Source organism: Danio rerio, chromosome 4 (assembly GCF_049306965.1).
Source record: "Danio rerio strain Tuebingen ecotype United States chromosome 4, GRCz12tu, whole genome shotgun sequence".
Classification (NCBI taxonomy): Eukaryota; Metazoa; Chordata; class Actinopteri; order Cypriniformes; family Danionidae; genus Danio; species Danio rerio.
Window position 1 is genome coordinate 73185001 of NC_133179.1, and position 25000 is coordinate 73210000.

The 25000-nt window shown below is 36.9% G+C and overlaps 2 protein-coding genes across 5 annotated transcripts in view; one reads left to right on the forward strand and one right to left on the reverse strand.

Annotated features, from left to right (window-relative positions):
* The window catches only part of tmem19 (transmembrane protein 19), a 1055620-nt gene that overhangs the window by 900697 nt on the left and 129923 nt on the right, over positions 1–25000 (reverse strand). The window lies entirely within an intron of this gene.
* The window catches only part of LOC101886030 (copine-8), a 268218-nt gene that overhangs the window by 214 nt on the left and 243004 nt on the right, over positions 1–25000 (forward strand). The gene's annotated exons all lie outside the window — the stretch shown is intronic.

Below are 25000 nucleotides of genomic sequence, written 5' to 3' on the forward strand. Positions count from 1 at the left end.
GTTTACACACCTTCACGCACAGCTGCTTGTCATTAGCGTTCTGTTTTTAACGGACATTTGGGGAGGACACCGTTTTAGCGTCTAACATTTCGCCACAAAATCAGGTTATAACCTCGTTTCCTCACTATATAGTGTGTGAGTGTGCTGTGGCTGATATAATATGCGGATTATAGCGTTGCTGTTAAACTGTACGCACTTTTTACCGTTGGAGTTCCTCGAGCTGTTACTTTCCTCACAGCAAAACAAACCCGATTCGCGCGGATTCTCCCAACAGCTGTTTGTCATTAACGTTAGTTGTGTTGTGTTTCACAACTGCGTAGGGCTTTTTCCTCAGAAGTGTTATAACTTTTGTAGCGAAATCCTACTGTACATTGTTTTATTAAGGCGCTGTTTGTGTGTGTCATACTGTTGTCTATGTGGATTTAGTCAGGGAATCTCCACGTTAGACTCGCGTGTTGTCTTTCTGTCATGATGAAAATACCGACTGTTGGTGTGTGACAATACTGTTTGTAAATTATTGTAACGTTAACTACTACAGTGCTTCAGTGCTATAATACTCTCTAAAAAATGTTGAGTTATTTATTTAACCCAGTGGTTGAGTTAAACATATTTGGTGCTTTTATTGGGTTGTTTTTAACCTTGATTAAGTTATTTAATAATAACTCGACCAGTTAAGTGAAATATCTGTGCTTTGTTGGTTTTTGTTTAACCTTTATTAAGTTATTTACTAATAAGTCGATCAGTTGAGTTACATTTTTGGTTATTTTTAACCTTTTATTAAGTTATTTATTAACTCGACCAGTTGAGTTCAATATTTGGTGCTTTGTTGGGTTATTTTTAACCTCTATTAAGTTAATTATTAATAAGTCGATCAGTTGAGTTAATATTTGGTGCTTTGTTGTTGTTTTTTTTTAACCTTTATTAAGTTTTTACTAATAAGTCGATCAGTTGAGTTACATTTTTGGTTATTTTTAACCTTTATTAAGTTATTTATTAATAAGTCGATCAGTTGAGTTAAATATATGGTGCTTTGTTGGGTTATTTTTAATCTTTATTCATTTATTCATATTCTTGTCGGCTTAGTCCCTTTATTAATCCGGGGTCGCCACAGCGGAATGAACCGCCAACTTATCCATCACATATTTACACAGTGCATGCCCTTCCAGCAGCAACCCATCTCTGTGAAACGAATCTTTAGGTTATTTTATGATTAACTCCACCAATTTTTTAACCTTTATTTGGTTATTTATTAATAACACAACCAGTTGAGGTAAATATCTGGTGTTTTGTTGGGTTATTTTTTAACCTTTATTTGGTTGTTTATTTATAACTTAGCCAGTTGAGTTACATCTTTGATGCTTTGTTGGGTTATTTTAACCTTTATTAAGTTATTTATTAATAAGTCGACCAGTTGAGTTACATGTTTGATGCTTTGTTGGGTCATTTTTAACCTTTATTAAGTTATTTATTAATAAGTCGACCAGTTGAGTAACATGTTTGGTTATTTTTAACCTTTTATTAAGTTTTTTATTAATAACTCGACCAGTTGAGTTACATATTTGGTGCTTTGTTGGGTTATTTTTAACTTTTAATAATTTATTTATTGATAAGTCGACCAGTTGAGTTAAATATTTGGTGCTTTGTTTGGGTTATTTTTAACCTTTATTAAGTTATTTATTAATAAGTCGACCAGTTGAGTTACATGTTTGATGCTTTGTTGGGTTATTTTTAACCTTTATTAAGTTATTTAATAATAAGTCGATCAGTTGAGTTACATTTTTTGGTTATTTTTAACCTTTTATTAAGTTATTTATTAATAACTCGACCAGTTGAGTTCAATATTTTGTGCTTTGTTGGGTTATTTTTAACCTTTATTTGGTTATTTATTAATAACTCGACCAGTTGAGTTACATATTTGATGCTTTGTTGGGTTATTTTAAACTTTTAATAATTTATTTATTGATAAGTCGACCAGTTGAGTTAAATATTTGGTGCTTTGTTTGGGTTATTTTTAACCTTTATTAAGTTATTTATTAATAAGTCGACCAGTTGAGTTACATGTTTGATGCTTTGTTGGGTTATTTTTAACCTTTATTAAGTTATTTAATAATAAGTCGATCAGTTGAGTTACATTTTTTGGTTATTTTTAACCTTTTATTAAGTTATTTATTAATAACTCGACCAGTTGAGTTCAATATTTTGTGCTTTGTTGGGTTATTTTTAACCTTTATTTGGTTATTTATTAATAACTTAACTAGTTGAGTTCAATATTTGGTGTTTTGTTGGGTTGTTTTTAACCTTTTATTAAGTTTGTTATTAATAAGTCGACCAGTTGAGTTACATGTTTGATGCTTTGTTTGGGTTATTTTTAACCTTTAAGTTATTTATTAATAAGTCGACCAGTTGAGTTACGTTTTTGGTTATTTTTAACCTTTTATTAAGTTATTTATTAATAAGTCGATCAGTTGAGTTACATGTTTGGTTATTTTTAACCTTTTATTAAGTTTATTATTAATAACTCAACAAGTTGAGTTACATGTTTGATGCTTTGTTGGGTTATTTTTAACCTTTAAGTTATTTAATAATAAGTCGATCAGTTAAGATACATTTTTTGGTTATTTTTAACCTTTTATTAAGTTATTTATTAATAACTCAACCAGTTTATTTCAATATTTGGTACTTTGTTGGGTTATTAACTTTTTATAACAGCCTTCCATTGCTGTTATCGCCAGAAATGGGGGTGAGCACGTATTTCACGCGTGCAATCAGAGTCCATGCATGCTAAAGTTGTTTTTAAGCAGAATGTCTTTATTTGTGCAGGTGAATTAAACAAAGCCTCAATCTTTGCTTCTCCTTTCTTCTTTATCATATCAATATAACATTCACTCCATGTATACACAGCACATATCTAAACACTGCTGTTTTCTGGCTAGCAAACAAGTTACTCTGTAGCACGGTCAAAAACCGTGTGCTTTCCCATACCTGACGCTCTTCCTCGCTTACACAGGCGTCTCAGTTATAGTTTTCAGTTAGTGACACCTAGTGGACAACATAAATCACTACAACACAAAAAATGGCTCCTACACACCGGCCCCTTAATTGATTATGGTAATTAACATAACAATTACAAATATTACGTAAAGGAGCCATAACAAATATTGAAGCACCACATGACACAGACTGTAACAGTCCACATTAGTCATTTACCTCCAGCAACAGACAAAGCTTTCTTACAGGTCGTTCTAAAATACTACTCTTGGTTTTAACCTTTACAGTTCGTACCAGGCCCTTATCATCTGAAAAGGTTTCTAATACTCGACCAAGTGGCCATGAGCCACGAGGCGCAGTAGGATCCAGTAAAAGTACAATGTCCCCTGTACTAAAACTTCGACGTTCCTTTGTCCATTTTTGACGTTTTTGGAGTAGAGGAAGATACTCCCGTATCCATCTTTTCCAGAAAAGATCAGCTAGGTACTGCACTTGTTTCCATCTTCTTTTCACATAGAGATCTGTTCTTTCAAAAAGACCTGGTGGTAAAGCAGGCTTGCCTTTCATGAGAAGCAGATGATTTGGAGTAAGAGCTTCAAGGTCATTGGGATCACTGGATACCTTGGTAATGGGACGATCATTTAGGATTGATTCTACTTCACACAGAATGGTATGAAAGGATTCGTCATCCAGTGTTTGTTGGCGAAGTACAGAGCAAAGAATGTTTCTCACCATCCGAATAATGCGCTCCCATGCACCTCCATAATGGGATCCAGCCGGTGGATTGAAGCTCCACTGAACCCCTACTTGAAGTAACTCCTTTTCAATTTGCTTGTCGTTCCATGCAGAAATAGCCTCTTTTAACTCTCTGTTGGCACCAATGAAGTTTGTTCCATTATCTGACCTGATGTGTACTACTTGACCTCTACGAGAAATAAATCTTCGTAGAGCATTTATACATCCATCTGTGTCCAAAGAATAGGCTACTTCCAAGTGCACCGCTCTACTTGCCATACAAGTAAAAATCACTCCGTATCGTTTTACTGTACTACGTCCTCTTCTAACTTCGATAGGACCGAAGTAATCCACACCAGTATTTGTAAAAGGTGGAAGATCAGGTGTAATTCGTTCAAGAGGTAGGTCAGACATCTTTTGTTCGCCCGTCTTTCCTTTGTAACGTCTACATACAATACATTTGGAAATTACTTTTCTTGCAGCAGCATTAGCGTTTATAATCCAATATGTTTGTCTGAGTTTGGACAACATATGATTCCTACCACAATGACCCAATTGGTCATGAATGTGACGAAGTAGAAGATTTGACACATGGTGATTTTTGGACAAAATGATGGGATGTTTGGCTTCGATAGGCATGGCTGCCTTTCTGAGTCTTCCTCCTACTCTGATGAGTTCGTCATCCAATACAGGGTCCAATCTGTATATGCTGCTCTCCTTTTTGAGCCCACAAGAACCATGCTTCAGTTGTTGAATCTCATCTCGAAACTCTTGCTGCTGACTGAAGCGAACAATGGCTATTTCAGCCTCAAAGAGGTCTTCCAACGACAAAAATTGTCCACCCAAAGTTGCCTTGAATGACTTCATTTGTAAATCTATGTCTGATTTTGAAGCATTGCAATTCCTTTCCAGTAACAGTAATTCCTTTCTTTTGAGACATATCAGTTTCAGTAGCTTTTTTACCTTGAGCATCCAAGCAACTGCCACTTTCAGTTTTTTCCAGTCTGAAAAATGTGTGATAAGACCGTTACTGGCATTCTGGATATCTTGCATGATAACAGCATTCACTCTAAGATCTTTCTTGATCTCTGGATCATCATCTTCGTGCATATCGACAATTTGCTCTTTGGGGTGTAACTGATGCTCTTCTGTTCTCCAAAGAAAGCTAGGACCTGCAATCCATCTCTTACTGTGCATAAATGCCTTGATATGCATTCCACGTGAAGCATCATCTGCCGGATTTTCCTTGGTGGCAACATATCTCCACTGCTGAAGCAATGTCCTATCTCTAATGTAAGAGACCCTATTTGCAACAAAGTTTTGGAAGCGTTTGTCTTCATTTTTGATGTACTTTAGCACAGTTTGACTGTCAGTCCAAAAAACTGAGTTCTCCAATTGAAGTCTTAATTCCCTTCTCAACATCTGGTCCACTTTAACAGAGAGAACAGCTGCTGTTAACTCCAAGCGAGGAATGGTTAGAGTTTTAAGGGGAGCCACTCTGGACTTAGCAAGTAGAAATGTTACATGCACTTTATCATCACTGTTAATCATCCTAAGATAAGTAACCATACCATATCCTTTTTCAGAGGCATCTGAAAAATTATGCAAACAGGCATGCATGATTTCACCGAAATCTGTAGGTTTTAAGCATCGGCCTACTTGAAACTCTGACACTTCATCCAAATTAGAAATCCAACAAGTCCACTGTTTTCTGAGAGCTGGAGGTATTTCTTCATCCCAGCCCAGATTCTGTCTACACATCTCCTGTAGAAGCAACTTGGCGGGCAACATAAGAGGAGCAAGAAATCCCATAGGATCATAAACTGAACTAACAGTAGACAAAATTCCTCTTCTTGTGCACTGATGGGGTTTCAACTGCAGTTTAAATTGAAACGTGTCAGCTTCTGCACACCACTGGAGCCCCAAAGTTCGTTCTACAGGCAGCTTGTCCCGGTCTAAATCCAAGTACTGGATGTCCTTACTTCTGTACTCTTCTGGAACTGATTGTAGTACCTTACGGCTATTACTAGTCCATTTCGTCAAACAAAATCCACCCTTTTGACAAAGAGCAATAAGATCCTGCACCATGGCAATAGCAGCCTCCTCTGAGAAGATGCTTTTCAAGCAGTCATCTACATAGAAACAATTAAAGACAGTGTCGATCACTTCTGATTGAAAAAGTGCTTGATTGTCCTCTGCCGTTCGTCTTAATGCATAACATGCACAACTTGGAGAAGACGCGGCTCCAAACAGATGGACTATCATTCTATATGTAGTGACTTCCTGCTTCAAGTTTCCATCAGACCACCATAAAAACCGAAGAAAATCCACATCATCTTCTGCTACCTTGACCTGATGAAACATAGCTTGAATGTCAGCCATTAGTGCTATGGTTTCCTGTCTGAATCGTAACAATACTCCCAAAAGGGAATTTGTAAGATTGGGACCTTGCAACAATTGTTTGTTGAGTGAAGTATCTCTAAACGTTGCCCCACAATCAAACACGACCCTCAATGTTCCTTTCTTTGCATGTAATACTCCATGATGAGGAATATACCAAACCTTTCCATCATCACGATCTAATTGATGCTCTGGCACCTTTTCAGCATATCCTTTCTCCAGAACATCAGACAGAAAATGAGTATACTCCTCATGCAACAGTTGATTCCTTTCAAGCCTTTTTCTCAAACCATTACACCTTTGTTTGGCAACACTTAAGTTGTTTGGAAGTACAACATCATCACTACGAAATGGTAGCCTCAGGCTATAATGACCATCCTGCATTTTGACAGAGTTCTTCATCATTTCCATAAATTGCAAATCCTCCCTTGACATTTCCTCTTTCTCGACAACAATTTCATTGAAGTCGTGATTATACTGATTTTGGAGCAATTCTTCAAGCCTCCTGATAGAAATCCTATTAACAGTAACAGAGGGTGTACCAGTTTCATCCTCACAGTTACTGCTTGCTTCTGAAAGTCCATTAACAACCCACCCCAGTAGGGTTCTAATGGCATATGGCCCATCGCCATAGCTGTTTATTATTTCCCAAGGTTCCATTACTTGAGATGCATTAGCTCCAATCAGTAAACCTATATTGGCTTCAATGTGAGGAATTGTTACTCTGTCCAGATATGGCCATTTGGAAATGTCCTCCTGCGTTACAATATTGTCCGAATTGACAGGCAGTTTCTTCTGTGTGTACACTTCAGGAAGAGAGAAGAACTTATTACTGTTGATACCGCATACCTCTAAACCAGTTATGACATTACAAGACACAGGCTGTTCTTGCCCCATAGTACGAAGATAGATGTTAATTTTTTTTCCTCCAATGTTAAGCTCATTCATGAGCTGCTCTGAACAAAATGAGGCTGAGCTCCCAGGGTCCAGAAAGGCATAAGTCTGAATTACTTTCTGACTTTTAACTGATTTTACTTGTACTGGAATAATTGAGAGCAAGCACTTTTCATTCCCGGCCCCTGTATGGCCACAAGTTTGGGTAGAGACTATGCTGCTCCTCTTTTCAGTGTCCTTTGCCTGTGGAACTCCAGCTGCCAATTTGCGATATATGTGCAAAACTGTAGGATGCATTTGCTTGCAGACTTCACAGACAAGACGATTGTCACATTCTTTGCTTAAATGTCTAGATTTCAAACAGCTGAAACAAATTCCTTTTCCTTTCAAAAAGTCAATCTTTTCTCGTTGTGACTTCTTCTTTAAAACATGACACCTTTCCAAAACATGATTGCCTTGACATAACAAGCAAGTCTTGCTTTCATCAATCTTGCTCACAAAACGAGTTCCTTGCTGCAAGTTTTTAACTGGAACTGAGGCAACAACATTTGTAGCAAAACTGTTTCCCTTGAATACCTTACCAGCTTTGCTTGCAACTTGTTGTTTGTCTTGAATACATCCAAACACAGGATCAGAAACGATCTTTGCATGTCGTTCGATGAAATCAACAAGATGTGAGAAATTGGGTCTGGCTTGGATCAGATCCATTATCTCACAGGCCTTTTCTCGCCAACGTTCTCTCAACTTGAAAGGTAACTTCATTACAACGGTTCTCATATTACTTGGCATGTTGAGCTCTTGCATAAAAGAGATGTCATTAAGAAGGTTACAACATGAGCGCAAAAACAAGGAATATGCATATAACCCTTGTGCGTCCTCAGCCTTTAACAAGGGCCAGCCTAAAGCTTTATCCATATATGCAGCAGCAATTTTAAAATCATTACCAAATTGCTCCTTCAGAAGATTCTTAGCCAATGGATAACCTATTTCAGGATCAAGATGTTGACAACTTCGAACCAGTTCTTTAGGTTGACCTGTGGTAAATTGCTCCAAAAAATACAAACAGTCCCTTTTATTGCGAGTTCTTTCCTCAACACCATGTTCAAATGCTCTCAAAAAGGATACATAATGAAGTGGATCACCATTGAAGACTGGAATCTCTCTATTTGGAAGTGTGTGAGGTTGAGCTTGATGTACAAGATATGCAGTGAGCTCCTCCTGCTTTTTCAAAATCTCAAAAAGAGGTTCATCGTATGATGGAAGAGGGTTTAAAGCTTGTGTTGCCATACTGCCACTGGAATGTTGTACAAACTGACTTGAGTCCTGATGTTGATTAGTGCTGGTGCCATAAGTGTTCAATCCTCCTATGTGCTGCATTTTTGTTGATTGTGATGGGAAGTTAGAAGTAGCACGAACTGATTGTGATGGGAAGTTAGAGGTAGTGCCAGTTGGTTGTGATGGACTGCTGTTTTTAGCTCCAACTGTGGCCACTGATAGTTGACTTGTTGGTACATATTCAGTAGCTTGTGGATTTAATATTTTTCTTCTTGTTGAATCAAAAATTCCATTTCCAATCACATCCCTTGACGTTTGACTCTTTGTAACTTCCTTTCCTTTTAAATGAGAACTACCAGTACGTGAGCATTTGCTTTGGCTGCCAACAGTACTCAAAACAGCAAGTTTTGCAGTAGATGCTGCTATTTCAGCATCCAATTCAAGTTGTTCTTTCTGTTTTCTCAATTCCTCTTGCTTTGTTTCAATTGCATGTTTAGATTTCAATGCAGCGGCACGGGCCATAAGTGCAGCTCTCTCTGCTTCAGCCTGTACACGAGCTGATGCAGTAGAAGAACTACTACTGGAACTGTGCTTACTATAGTTAGTGGCACCCTTTGAAACATTTGAAACACTGTCCTCTGGGACGACCTCATCATTAATATTTGCATCAGTAACCCCTTCAGTTATTTCCTGACATGTGTCAGATGTGGACAACCATAAATTGACATGTTCAATAAACTCGTTTTTTGAAATCATTTTTGCCTTGTACCATATATCATGTTTCTCAATTTCATTATCAGGCAACAAAGTCAACAAAGATTCATGTGCTTCTTGAGCCTCCAAACATAACCTTTTGAAATTTTCAAATACACTTTGTACTTCATTCTCATATTCTCTGTTATTTTGCATCAACCTTTTAATAGTTTCTTTTATTTTGTCTGCTTTGTTCAACTTTGCTTTCCTAATTGCTTGCAATGATTGCAGTTTTTCCAATAAGGCCTTTGCTGTAAGTTTAACTGGCCTTTTTTGCCTTTCAGGCTCACTATCATCATAAAGCTGTTGTTTTGACCCAGCAGATTCTTCCTCATTTAAACACTGTTCCTCCATATTACCACAATTTCAGAACAACCATACAGTACAAAACATTGTCCAACCCTTTGGCAACCAATGCATTGGATTTACGCTTGTTTTGTGTGCACACATAATAAATGGCCATTAAGTTCAGTTATTGTTGCAACAATGTACCTTTAAATCCTGTGTTGAATCACCATCCAATGCGAATCCAACAGGAACAACGAACGAAGTCCAACGCAACTAGAACAGGAACAGCAAACGAAGTCCAATGCAACTCTATCAGGAACAGCAAACGAGATCCACAGCAACTCCAACAGGAACAGCAACGAAGTCCAACGCCACTCGAACAGGATCAGCAAGCGAGATCCACAGCAACTCAAACAGGAACAGCAAACGAGATCCACATGGCTATCGGTCTCAAGTATAAATGTGTTCAAGAGCTGTCACTGACGTGAATTTATACTCACAGATCACTGAAAGCAGAGGTTTTTGACTTAATATAACAGCCTTCCATTGCTGTTATCGCCAGAAATGGGGGTGAGCACGTATTTCACGCGTGCAATCAGAGTCCATGCATGCTAAAGTTGTTTTTAAGCAGAATGTCTTTATTTGTGCAGGTGAATTAAACAAAGCCTCAATCTTTGCTTCTCCTTTCTTCTTTATCATATCAATATAACATTCACTCCATGTATACACAGCACATATCTAAACACTGCTGTTTTCTGGCTAGCAAACAAGTTACTCTGTAGCACGGTCAAAAACCGTGTGCTTTCCCATACCTGACGCTCTTCCTCGCTTACACAGGCGTCTCAGTTATAGTTTTCAGTTAGTGACACCTAGTGGACAACATAAATCACTACAACACAAAAAATGGCTCCTACACTTTTATTAGGTTAATTTTTAATAGCTCAACAAGTTGAATTAAAATTTTTAATTTCAACTGAACTGATTTAACTGCCTCAAAACAGCTGTATTATTATGTGTGTTTAATGTTGTTTTTGCGTTGTAAAGTTTATTTAAGCTCTAGCGCAATAATATTGTTGTTATTTTTATCAAATTACCTCCATTTTACCATCTAAGACCATCTTTTAGAAGCATCTGGATGTGGTTAAACTGTTTTGTAGATTGTGGGCACTGAGTGAAGCCTGCTGCAGCTGCTGGACAGCCTCTACAGCACACAGAGCTCCATATTCTGCTTTATAGCTCAGAAGAGAATTAATAAAATCAAAATAACCCAACACATTTATTTATTTATTTATTTTATATTGGGGTGCGATGACTATCAAAGTACAGTTTTCTACAACTACACTAACGTTACTTTACACCATTGAGGTGAGGTTGGTTTTACATTCTCGCATTCGTTCATTTTAACAGCCCCTACTGTTTTCCAGGCTAATATGAATATTGGGTCTGAAATCGCAATCTAAGTATGACTCTAATACAACATTAGCGAGCAATTCCAGCATTATGGATGTGACGTTTGCAGTAAAAACTCAAGACCTAAATTCACAGAGGAAGTACATGTTCACATTATATTGAAACATCTGTTCATATTTTCCAAAACAACCAACCACAGAGCTAAGGGAACCGAAAAATATCAATCTGTACACATGGTTTCGATTCTAAATAAGGGAAATAAACATGCCTTATGGATGTAACTAAAAAAGTCTGCAAGTTTTACAGTAAACAACGTACTTTGTAGAAAATAAATGTGCAATAACAGTGAATAGGTCTTTATCATTTAAAAATTCCAATAAAATTATGTTTATTAGTTACAAACTGTACATTTTATTGTGCCTGAATGCTTTAAACTATCTTAAAATGCTCACACAGTTACATTAATTAATAAAAACGCATGTAAATGACTAACGTTCAATATGGTTCAGTTCTGCAGTGACTGCACAAATCTTGTGTGTTTCAGGTCAACTATTATCCCGACTCAGCATTGCATATCTTGCGATGTAAATATTGTGGATATAGACACATTGCGATATCAATGCTGATATGATGTCTTGTGCAGCCCTAACTGTAATCAAAGGTATTTAAGAAATACAAAATACAACATGTCGGATATTTATATTGAAAGAAACTAGCTGTTGCCAGACGTATTGGATTGACACAGTGCTCTGCTTTACAGTAAGGCTGTATTAGATCATGTGATTGTCACACACACACTCGCACTGTGCTCTGTGTTTGACCTAAGCTTTCCTGATGCTGTGAAGTCATTCAGCAGAGGTGCATTTATTTGATTGGCCAACTTTTAAATGCTGTTATTTACTCTCTTGGCTAATTCTGAACGCGTGTTTATTTCTGAAGCATTAGCATTACTGGTGATTCACACTGTAAACTCACTCCCCCGTTAAAAGCCAGTCATTTGGAGAATGATTACCTCATATTTATCAGCAGCCTGTTGTTGTTGTTTAGTGGTTTAGCTGGAAATAAAAGCTTTAGTCAGTGGAATATTTTACATTGAAGGTGCAATCAATGTGTGAGAAATTTGCTTTTAGTTACAAATCTTGCTACATGATCCTAAATGTTTCCACCAGTGTCCAGATTTATATCTCTACTGTATGTGACGAGTCTAATAATGTCTCCTATTGTGTGTTGTGCACATCAGGGAGCATATATAGCGGTATATGTAGGGGATTGATCATGTTTGACTTTGAACATGTGATCATGTGGACTGTGTGAATAGCGAGCAGTCATATAAGATCAGGGTTTCTGCAGGGTACATTTTTTAAAGACCGTTATGAAAGAAATTTTAGACTTATAAAAAGGCTAGATGGCAATTATTTTTTTATTTTGAATATTCCAGTTAGAAAAGATTTGTACTTGTCCTGTCAAAAAATGATTGAAATTAATAATACATTTAATAATACAACAATAATTAAAAAATTTAGTTAGAATATTTTTATATTAATTTTATATTAATTATTAATTAATATACAATCAATATATTATATAAATTAATATATAAATTAATAATTAATTTATATTAATTTCAAGAATGATAGAAAACAGAGCTGTCAATTACTTCTACAATAATAATAATAATAATAATAATAATAATAACTTAATAATAAAAAATAGGTCAGGTCGGTATTGTCAGCAGTAAAAATTGGAGAACTTTTAAACAAATGTTCCTGTAAGGAATGTAATTAAAGGCTATTTTTAAATTAAACGTTAATTGTTTAGTTAACGTTATTTATTTTTGATTGGGTATTGTTGGTGATTGTATGGGTGTTAATGGCCAGATTGGGTAGCTATACTAAACAAAGGAAAATTAAGACCTGTTAAAACAAACTTTAAGCCCTACAACACAACATTTCAGTAGATTTAAGACTTTTTAAGGCCTAAATAAGATTTATTTAAATAAGATAAGATTTGAGAAGGTCAAATATTTGAATTATATCTCATTAATCAGGGATTCCAGTTAATCAAAATGAAAAAAAAGAAATTTTTTTTCACCTAAAAATCAGTTCTGTCATTATTTACTCTTCCTCCACTTGTTTAAACTTACTGATTTTCTTTTTTTATGCTGGAAAATGAAGCAGACATTTACTTGAATAACATTATTCAAAATATCTTGTTTTGTGTTCAACAGAAGAAAGAAATTCAGGTTTAGAACCACTTGGGTGTGAGTAAATGGTGTGGGAACTGTAACTGTAACTTTAAAGGGACTGTTCACCCAAAAAAAGACAATTATGTCACCTATTACTCACCGTTTACTTGTTCCAAGTGTATTCCGTTAAAGAAGATATTTTGAAGAATGCTAAAACCTGTAACCATTGACTTTCATAGTAGGAAAATCAAATACTCTGGGCACAGGTTTTGAGTTTCTATAGAGGAAAGAAACTCATAAAGGTTTGGAACCACTTGAGGAAGAGTAAATAGTGAATTTTACGTACTGTATATTGTCATTTGATTGGGCGTGCTTATTTTTGATTTTATCGAATGTTGCGATATGGAGGAAATTATGATTGGATTCTGTGATTTTGTGCATTTTTCTACATATCATAAATCATAGAGTCTAATACCAACCCAGGCTCACTTGCTTCAGGTACGTTTCGTTGCACGTTTCAGATGACAAATCTACTAGAGGGCGCTGTCTACATTTCAGCGTGTTTGAAATATGTTACTTTGGGTACATTTTGTTGTGTTTCAGATGACAAATTCGCTAGTATGTGCTGTCTACATTTTTTATGAATTTGTAATGTGTAACTTAGGGTACTTTTTGTTGCACGTTTCATTTGACAAATTCACTAGTGGGCGCTGTCTACATTTTAGCATATTTTAAATGCGTTATTTTGGGTACATAGAGTACGTTTTGTTGCACGTTTCAGATGACAAATTCGCTAGTGGGTGCTGTCTACATCTTAGCGTATTTGAAATGTGCTACTTAGGGTACATTTTGTTGTTCAGTCAGATTATAAATCCACTAGAGGGAGCTGTCTACATTTTAGCATATTTGAAATGTGTTACTTAGGGTACATTTTGTTGTACATTCAGATGATAAATCCACTAGAGGGCGCTGTCTACATTTGAGCATATTTGAAATGTTTTACTTAGGGTACATTTTGTTGTACATTCAGATGATAAATTCACTAGAGGGCGCTGTCTACATTTTAGCATATTTGAAATGTGTTATTTTGAGTACATAGGGTACGTTTTGTTGTACATTTCAGATGACATATCCACTAGAGGGCGCTGTCTACATTTTAGCATATTTGAAATGTGTTACTAAGGGTACATTTTGTTGTACATTCAGATGATAAATCCACTAGAGGGCGCTGTTTACATTTGAGCATATTTGAAATGTTTTACTTAGGGTACATTTTGTTGTACATTCAGATGATAAATTCACTAGAGGGCGCTGTCTACATTTTAGCATATTTGAAATGTGCTACTTAGGGTACATTTTGTTGTACATTCAGATGATAAATTCACTAGAGGGCGCTGTCTACATTTTAGCATATTTGAAATGTGCTACTTAGGGTACATTTTGTTGTACATTCAGTTGATAAATCCACTAGAGGGCGCTGTTTACATTTGAGCATATTTGAAATGTTTTACTTAGGGTACATTTTGTTGTACATTCAGATGATAAATTCACTAGAGGGCGCTGTCTACATTTTAGCATATTTGAAAAGTGTTATTTTGAGTACATAGGGTACGTTTTGTTGTGCATTTCAGATGAGAAATCCATTAGAGGGAGCTGTCTACATTTTAGCGTATTTGAAATGTGTTACTAAGGGGTACATTTTGTTGTACGTTCACATGACAAGTTCACTAGTTAGTGTTTTCTACATTTTAGCGTATTTGAAGTGTGTTACTTAGGGTACATTTTGTTGTACGTTCAGATGATAAATTCACTAGAGGGCGCTGTCTACATTTTAACATATTGGAAATGCGTTACTTTGGGTACTTGGGGTACGTTTTGTTGTACATTTCAGATGATTAATCCACTAGAGGGCACTGTCTACATTTGAGCATATTTGAAATGCGTTATTTCGGGTACTTAGGGTACGTTTTGTCGTACGTTTCAAATAACAAATCCACTAGCGACCAATGTCTACATTTTTATGAATCTGAAAAATGTTACTTAAGAGTGCGTTTTGTTGTATGTTTCAGATATACATCCTTCTTGTACACATCCACAAGAAGGTGGATATTGTTGTAAAGATCACCAGTGAACCACTGACCTAAACCCAACCAATAGTGCTTTCAAAAGCAAACGTAAGAGAAAAGTGCTCTGCGACCATATAGTCTTATTTTGTTTTAAATTTTGTTTATTAACCCAAGTGCTCTATTTCAGAAGAACTGAAGTTACTGAGGAAACTAGTGTTGCACGATATACTGCTACCAAAAGGATATCGCCACAATTTCCTAATTCATCGTAACTTCAGTAGAAAACAACTCTCTTCTCGTTCAAATGTTGCTGGATAATTCAATTAATAAATATACAGATGTACAAATATATACAATAAATACATGTGATAGACACCTTTAATTGTTTTGTGGCATTTATTTGGTGTTGTGCAAAGAACTGCATGGAAATCATCTTTCATTCGTCGATAACAAGTCCCTGTAAATGTCATTAGTGTGGAAAGGAACAAAAGTTGCTGTCGTCATGGTATTATGCACCAACCTGTGAGATCTCTTCGCTCTTTGAGTCGTCTCTATTTGCTAGTTTCTAGATCACGCTTAAAATGTCGAGATAGCGGCTCCAAGACTTTGGAACGATCTTCATCTCTCTTTAAGAACAGTTCAAACTGAGGTCGCTGAAAACACACTTATATTCTTTAGCTTTTAACCTTGTGATGTGAGTTTATGTATTTTGGTTTTGTGTATACTTGTTTGGGTTTTTATTATTCATTGTGGTTTGTGAAAGCGCTATAGAAATAAAGTGAGTCGAGTCAGACTGTCCTGTAGCATTTATTTTACCTACAAACTGCAGTCGAAAGAGTTGTGAAATACATTTTTTGCAGTTTCACAAAAAACTATGTAGCATAAAGCACATATTTTCAGGTGTTAGTAGTTACTGCGACTGTACCCGAAATCACCCCTTCACCCTTGTACATTCTAAACCTGTAACATCATTATGTTCAATTCAATTCAATTGAGCTTTATTTGTATAGCGCTTTTACAATGTAGATTGTGTCAAAGCAGCTTCACATAAATGGTCATAGTAACTGGAACAGTGTGGTTCAGTAACTGGAACAGTGTGGTTCAGGTTTTAGTGTTTAAGTTCAGTTCAGTTCAGTTTAGCTCAGTTCAGTGTGATTTAATCATTACTGAGAGTTCAAACACTGAAGAGCAAATTCATCGATGCGTAGCTCTACCAATCCTGAACCATGCGAGGCAGTGGCGACAGCGGAGAGGGAAAAAAAACTTCACCTGATGGGAGTGAAGAAAAAAAACCTTGAGAGAACCAGACTCAGTTGGGCACGACCATTTTAATTTCTCCGCTGGCCAAAAGTCTTGTGCAGAACTTCATTCGCCGTGGTTTATGCTGGAAGATGGCCTCAATGAAGACTAGTCTGTCCCTGGAGCGTCGCTGGAATCAGACTCATGTTCTCCATGTTCTCTTGAGAAAGCCAACATACTGTTATACTACTCTGTCCTTGAAAACAAACGTATCTCCTCCTAGGCCGTTCATGCCACAAGGCCCAAATGTGGTCAAAATGTGCCTTCTACATTCAAGATTGTTGCTATATCTCCTCATGCCTGTAAGACTTATTGTTTTTTTAATAAAAAATGTTAAATATAAAATTTTTATAATCCGGGCATTTTAAAAAATTATACAAGCCCCAAATTTGGCCAAAAGCTGTATTTAGATGCGTAAAATGTTGTTGCTATATCTTTAAGGTTTACAGACTTACAGTTTTCCAATAAATAATTTTTAAGCATTATTTTTCTCATAATCTGGCAAGCCATTTTTAACTTAAACTCCATATTTTTTACTGATATGGCAAGCCATTTTTGCATGTATCACCTTTACACTTATTAAGCATTGTATTTTCAAAAAATACTGCAAGCCATTTTTACATAATGTTCATTCCCTTAGTCCCTTTATTAATCAGGGGTCGCCACAACGGAATGAACCGCCAACTTATCCAGCGTTTGTTTTACACAGCGAATGCCCTTCCAGCCGCAACCCAACACCAGGAATACATAATGTTCAAGTCCAGTTTTTGACACTCATAAAGACTGTCATAGAAACATCGGGGTTGATTAAGATCACTCATATTGCCAAGAAGCTTTGATGTATCATCACTAACCTGTCAAATGTCCCCATAGCAATAAAACAGTATAACCTAGCAACCATTTAAAAATGGCAATATCTCTACATCAGAACATCGTAGGGACCTGGGCATTGGCTTGTTTGACTCATGCTAACAAAATGGGACTTCCTGTGTACATGCATGGTAACAATGATAATGGAAGCCAAGCGCTAATAACGATTAGCTACATGCTATGAATGATTATCTAAATGCAATAACATATGCTAGAAATGCCTACTAAGTATTAGCATTTGATCAAACATGTACACAAGCATTGCCATTTAGCAACTGCTTAGCAACCACCTAACAATGCCATAATTGTTTTAGCAACTGCCTAGCAGCCACTTAGCAACCGCCGCCGTGCTTCCTGCCAACTGCCATTCCCAGTCCTAGTGCAGTTACGTTGGCTTTCTCAAGCCAACATCAAAGTTTATCAATAAACTTTAGGTTCTAGTTAACTTTGATTTCACACAGAATTTAAGGTCACAAATCAATTTGATTTACTGATCATAAATGTTTTACATTATCTGAAAAAAGAAAACACACACATGTTGGTATTGGTGGTTTACAGGGACTCTCTAAAGGCGCAGTGCATTTTATACAGTACAAAAATGCTTGTTAAATGGCCCTACTCCTAAACCTAACCCTCAGAGGAAACCTGTGGAAACTTTTAAATGTCGAAAGACCCCGTTAAATATCATTTTGAAGCATATTGCATTACAAGGACATCAGGCGTGTCCTCGTAAACCACCATAATAGAGCACAACTAGGTCAAACCCATGTCATTACACAAAAAAACCTCTTTAAAAACCATCAAAACAGTACACTTGCTATCTTTTAAAGCACTGTCATGATTCATTTGGCTAGTTTCACATGTATTTATATTAATAGATGATCAGCATCACTGCTGATTTACCTTTTGAACTCACTCCCCCATTAGAAGCGAGTCATTTAGAGAATAAATATCTCTTATAATTCTCACCAGTCTTGCTTTGGCTGGAATAGAAAGGTTTTACTAATGGCTTCCGGCGACCTTTCGGTATTTTTACTTTAATTAAGATGTGTTTAGTGCTTTTAAATCTTTCTGTTCACTGATCAAGACCACACACACCTACACACAGATGCGATTGTTTGCCTGATACTTCAAGAGTAATTCATGAATAAAGAGACTAGCATTAGAAAGCAGTAAGTTTTGCAGATTGTGGCGCCAACATCTAACTTGGTAGTTTGTTATTATTATTAATATTTCTTGCAGCGCTTAGAAAAGTTTACACTTTGCTTTTAGATCATCTCTGTATAATCAATTAATTACCAGCGCTGCTGCTTTGTTTAAAGTACTAACCAATGAAGCGCCATTATTACTGCCACCTACTGGCCAAGAGTGAATTTGCATTTTCATTCAGCCTGTTTGCGGTTTTGTTTGGTAGAGGTGTGCTTTAAGTGAGATTATGATGTTTTTAATGTAGGCAATCTAATTTAAATCACTGCGGATACTTCAATCCTTGTTTGTAAATTAAATTATTTAGGGTTATTAAGAAAAACTAAGAGCATACAATAGAATTTGGTATAGGATTCAGCCAATTTTTTTTCTCCTCTTCCCAAAAAAGGCAATCAGGTTCGGCCAAATATGCATCAGTATTACTACATTACTATTTTTTTTTAAATTAATAAATAATCAGGATTGCTAGTTATCTACCAAATGTACCTCCTATTAGAAGTGAGTATTTTAGAAAACAAATATGATCTCGTAATTCTCCACAGCCTGTTGTTGTTGGTCGAGCTGGAGAATGATGAAACGGCAAGGAACAAGCAAATGTAATGGCTGTTGTGCATCTGTTCAGATGAATAATTGATGTGTATAAGTTTGTGGTGCATCTGGCTGGGCACACGTAAACAAATGCAAGTGGGCAGGAGCTGTCCGTTCAGCCATTGTGAGGAGATGTTGACGGTGAATTACTATGCTCCGTGTCCCCTTCGGCAGGCTTGCGCAACCAGGCACACACACACACACACACACACACACACACACACACACACACACACACACACACACACAGATGCATTCACACTCTTTTTCACAGCTGCACCGGTTGGGAAAGCAACAGTAGTGCTGCCATTGTTACCATCAGGTGCGTTCCTGTATTGTAGGGCCACTTTAGCGCTGTCACCATGGTTTTCATGGCGGATGAGACGGTGAGAGTGTCTGGAAACTAATGAAATGTTAATAAATCAGATCTCAGAGGGCACCTTGCTGTCAGGTTGACATCAAATATTAGTCAAGACTTGATCAGGATGCTGCAGAACAGCAACTCACGGCCCAACAAAAAGGTGTGTTGGTACCTTACTTACAGAATCCTACTTTTGGTCCGTTTTAAAGTGATAAACGTATATATAACGTAACATCCCTGCTGCTGGTGTGGCGTGAAAAATTCTGAGCTTTGGAGCATTGGCTGGCTCCGAGAAAGCCGTGTCATATCACAATTATGGAGTGTTTTAACCACCCAATGCTTATTTTATGTTTTAGACATGTAAATGCACACAAGTATACTAGTAAAACTACACATTTAGACTATGTAAAACACACAGGACAGTCTATGGAAGTCTAACAATCCATTCAAATATAATTTGCCCATGTGTTTGATGTCAGGTTGACATCAAATATGAGTCGAGACTTGATCAGGATGCTGCAGAACAGCAACTTACGGCCCAACAAAAAGGAGTGTTGCTACCTTACTCTGATGCCAGGCTGTTAACTGTCTTTATTAAACAGGCTGTCTGGAATACTCGATTCTGATTGGTCAATCGCAAGGTATATTAATCCAAGATAACAACCGCTAAATAACATAGGCTAACTCGGGATCTTTGAATCATCCTGATACATAAATATGTTCACATCTTTGCATCCACATTCAGACGTATCTGCCTGTCTGTCAGGCCACTGTTTTGACTGTTTGATGCCGTCTTGTGAATTATTAATGTGCAGGTTAGTGTATACTCCATTCAACAGGTTTCGTTCCTGTCAGCTTTGTGTTTTTGACTGTTTGGTGCCATCTAGGGATTGAATATTGCATAGGTTACTGGATACTCCATCAGCTGTTTTAGTTTCTGTCAGCTTTGCATTTAAATACAGGGCTCTAGAGTAGGCATGGGCCGGTATATGATTCTGACGGTAAGATAACCTTGGATAAAAATATCACGATATTTTGATTACTGCTCCAAAATATATTCTTTTTAAATATCTGGATGAAAAAACAAAACATGTTTTCCTCTTTAAAAACAAAATATTTTATTTTTTGAAAGATTTATAGTATTTTGGAGCAGTAAACAAGTCAGGCTGAATAATTCAAATGAATCATTGACTTCTGCTGTCTTCATTAGTTTAAAAACCCCTGATCTTTTACCATTTAAAATGCCATCGCTGGATATTTATGTCTGCTGAAGATACTGTTGTCCTAAAAAACAAACAAAAAATATATAAAGGTTGCACTGGTGTGACCAGCTATTCAAGCGGAAAAAATAAATGAATATTTAAGTCTCCGCGATTATGGTTCAACAGTCAAAAATATAAATACTTCATATTAATATATTCATAAATATAAGTATATTAAAGTAGGGCTGCAACAACTAATCGATTAAATCAATTAAAATCGATTACTAAAAGTGTTTGCAATGAATTACATAATAGATTTGGAGATGTTTGATTATTAAAAAAAACTTTAGTTAAGCGTGGAGCGCAGTGAACGCACTCTGCCTATTTACTCACTGATGCCAGCAGAGTTGGCGCCTCAGACAGGACAGAGCAAAAAAACGAGTGAAGGTAACGTTAGAGGAAAGATACATGGCGAAGGCAGAGAAATATGTGCGACCCTGTGTGGGAGCATTTCACACTAAATAAACAAAAAAAAAAAGTGTTAATGGCCAAATATGCAAAAGGGATGACAAGAGCACCACGACGAAAAAGTTGAAGTCTTTATTGAGGAGGAAGGGAGCGACAGCAGGGTAAATCACTTCAGAATCCTACTTTTGGTCCGTTTTAAAGTGATGAACGTAACGTCCCTGCTGCTGGTGTTGACGTGAAAAATTTGAACTGAGCTTTGGAGCGTTGGCTGGCTCTGAGAAAGCCTTGTCATATCACAATTATGGAGTGTTGTAACCACCCAATGCTTATTTTATGTTTTAGACATGTAAATGCACACAAGTTTACTAGTAAAACTACACATTTAGAGTATGTAAAACACACAGGACAGTCTATGGAAGTCTAACAATCTATTCAAATATAATTTGCCCATGTGTTTGATGTCCGGTTGACATCCAATATTAGTCAAGACTTGATCAGGATGCTGCAGAACAGCAACTTACGGCCCAACAAAAAGGTGTGTTGGTACCTTACTTACAGAATCCTACTTTTGGTCCGTTTTAAAGTGATGAACGTAACATCATATCACAATTATGGAGTGTTTTAACCACCCAATGCTTATTTTATGTTTTAGACATGTAAATGCACTCAAGTATACTAGTAAAACTACACATTTAGAGTTTGTAAAACACACAGGACAGTCTATGGAAGTCTACCAATCCATTCAAATATAATTTGCCCATGTGTTTGATTCATATCAGATACACGCAGGGAAAGTAACAAGTTCAGATGACGATCATTTATATGGTTTTTAATAAGAAAAACACTCACACTTTTTTTTGTGAATTTGAATATCAGGTATTGAAGACATGATGAGCGAGCATGTGAATATGTTTTATTAAAATAAAAAAGCATAATAAAAGGGACACATCTGTCACACAGCGCTATTGTGGCTGCGGTATGTCACGTGACGAACATGACGCACAGTAACAGAAACATTTAAGGTTGAACCTTCTCAAATACTCAGCAGTGAAAGGGTTAATAACCGAAGTAAAGCGGCAGTGGTAGAGTTACTTTGCACTTTGCATTGAAGACTAAAGACTCGTTTTCGTTCATTCGCCTTTTTTGGATCATTCATTTCTCAATCTGTTGCCATGTATAGTGTAGCTGCACTGCAAAAAAAGCTATTCTTGCTCAGTCATTTCATCTCGTTTCCAGTCCAAATATGTAAAAAATCTTAAATCAAGCTTAAAACTTTTGTTTGAGATTATATCTCGTTATGATTATTTTTCTCACCTCGTTGGCAAATAACTTGTTTTAATCAAAAGATCGCTTAATTTTGAGGTGTTTTTTTAGAGATGCACCAAAATGAAAATCTTGGCCGAAGCCGAATAATAATGAATTGCTTGGCCGAATACCGAACGTGGTAATTTGCAGTTTTTTTCCATTTAGTTTGCCAATTTTTTCACCATTACAATAATCAAATAGTAAAAATTAGCTTTTTACTATTTTGTGTTGCTTTTCAGAGAAATAAATCAAATAACAAAAATACAATGTCAAAAATATTTATTTAACACTGAACATTTTTTTAACATACCAGCAGATAATTTACAAACAAAGCACAATATAACCTAAAATAAATAAATTAGTAAAATAAAAAAAAATTAGTTGGCCATCTTTGAAGCCCCCCTTCTTGAATAGCCTATGTTAGGCCTATAACTGACTGCTGAAAGAATGCAACTGCATGTCTACAACAACAAACGTGCATTGAATAGTGCAAAAAATGTGGATGACAACAAATGAATAACTGTCCTAGACATTAGCCTACTTCTTCAGGAAAAGTGGCAGGTTCTTCTTTGTAAAAAGTAGCTTCTCTGCTGTCTCGCATGAAAGTCGGTTCCTCTTCTCATCGATGACATGAGATGCAGCACTAAACAGTCTCTCGCTGTCGGCTGTCGGTGCGCGGCTCATCTGTCGTACGAGCCCGTTTACTCTCTGCGCTGTTTTCATCTCCTGACGGTCTCCAACACCTAGCGGCTTTCCCAAGTTCAACTCAGCCTGGATCATTTCTCGTGTGCGCAGCTTTTACCCCATATCCAAGTAATGATCTCTATATCGCGGATCAAGCACAGTCGCGATGCAGTACAGGTGTTCTGAGTCCGCCTGACTAATTAGTGCGCTGACAGCTTCTAAGAGCGAACTTTTAGCTGTTTTCACTCCGCGGTCTGTTTCAGCCTCTTTGTTTCAAAGACGCTTTAGTGCTGCAAGTAAATGTATGACGTCAGATGAGCTTATCTCTTTTGTTATCTGCTCAAAGGGGGCGAGAACAGAGAGAACGTTCCTCTGGACAATTCAGCAACCTCAGACAATCCATACTGCTGACATGTTTGCTGCATAAAGCCTGGTTTATACTTCTGCGTCAAGTGACCGGCGTAACCCACGACGCATGCAACGCGTGTAGCTGTGCATTTATACTTCTGCGCGCTGTCTCTGTTGGTCTGCATTAACACTTCTGAAACGCTAGTTTGCAGTGAGGTGTTAATGTTCCTCTGTGTCGAGTTTCTTCGCTGCTTTTTTGCTTTTCCTGAACACTTCCGGGATGTACAAGTTGCTCAAACTCGCTCATTTTGAGGCAGGAACCGGCGGACGTGCAACAACTTTAACCATGAGGTAAACACAAAACAAAACTTTACATCCGGAGCTCCTTCGCGGGACTCCACACTTGTAAACAATCACTACATTGGGTTCGCGCCATTCGCGCGGCTCTCGGTCCCGCCCAGACTCGTCAGCGCTACAAGCCGACCAATCACAGAGCTTGTGCTACGCGTCGTTGCGACGTGTAGTTACAATTTTTGAGAGGTGCACGTCAGCGACGGCCTATGCAAAGGGCTATGCGTCAGCACGGTAGCATACGCCGGCGTTTGACGCAGAAGTATAAATCAGCCTTAAAGCGCGCGCCTCTCGCTCTACGCGGGTTACTATTTGATCGCGTCATTAAAAACGTCATTGTTCGGCAAAATTTATTCGGCCTTTTTACTTATTAATTTCGGTTGCCGGATATTCGGTGCATCCCTAGTTTTTTTAGAAAAACGGAGCACCACGAGGAAACCTACGCCAACACAGGGAGAACATGCAAACTCCACACAGAAATGCGATCATGCTACCCACTATGCCATTGTGACACCCTATTATTATTATTATTATTATTATTTAATTTTTCTTTTCTGATTTATTTTTATGCTTCTCAACATCTGCAAGGTCTTAAACTTTAAAAAGACAGAGTATGTTGTGTATGTTTTTTTTTTTTACAATAATCCTCAACTGAAGACCCTTTAGTCTAAACGGAAGATGACAGGCACTGATTATTTCTTTGAACTAATAACTATTCCCAAATGTACTCTACAATGGCCTGGGGATAATAAGCATCTGCCTGTAAATAAACTGTAAAAGCAAGTGGAAACACTGGAGATGTTTTATGTAGCACATGGATAATTGTGCTGTTGGGAAATAAGCTTGAGAGATTAAGTATTAAAGTGCGACTAATGTTCTGCTTAGTCCTTTGGGAAACTGAGGTGGACTGACTGAGTCAGATTCTTTTGCATTACAGGCTGGATAAAGAACTTTTTTCATCTTGCAGGACAGTGTAATTCAGCTGAAACGCTCCTCTACTGAACACAAAAATCTTTGTTTCCTTGTGTTTATTACTTTAATGGAGTCTGGGTGGGTCCCGGTAAAATAGAAATTCCTTCTGGATCTCTGATAAGTAACTTGGTTTGCACTCAGCAGGGTAACTCTGTGTTAAACTGCTTTCTGTTTGACTCGTACTTTCGTTTTCAGTAACTTCAAACACATGCTGTGGTGTTTTTAATCTGTGTTTTTAATGGCAAATCATTCACACATGCCTCAAGTATTTTAAGCAGAAGAAAATTATACTAGTAAAACAGTAATGCAATTGTGTTTATTTAATTTATTAAAGAAATATTTATTTTAATTT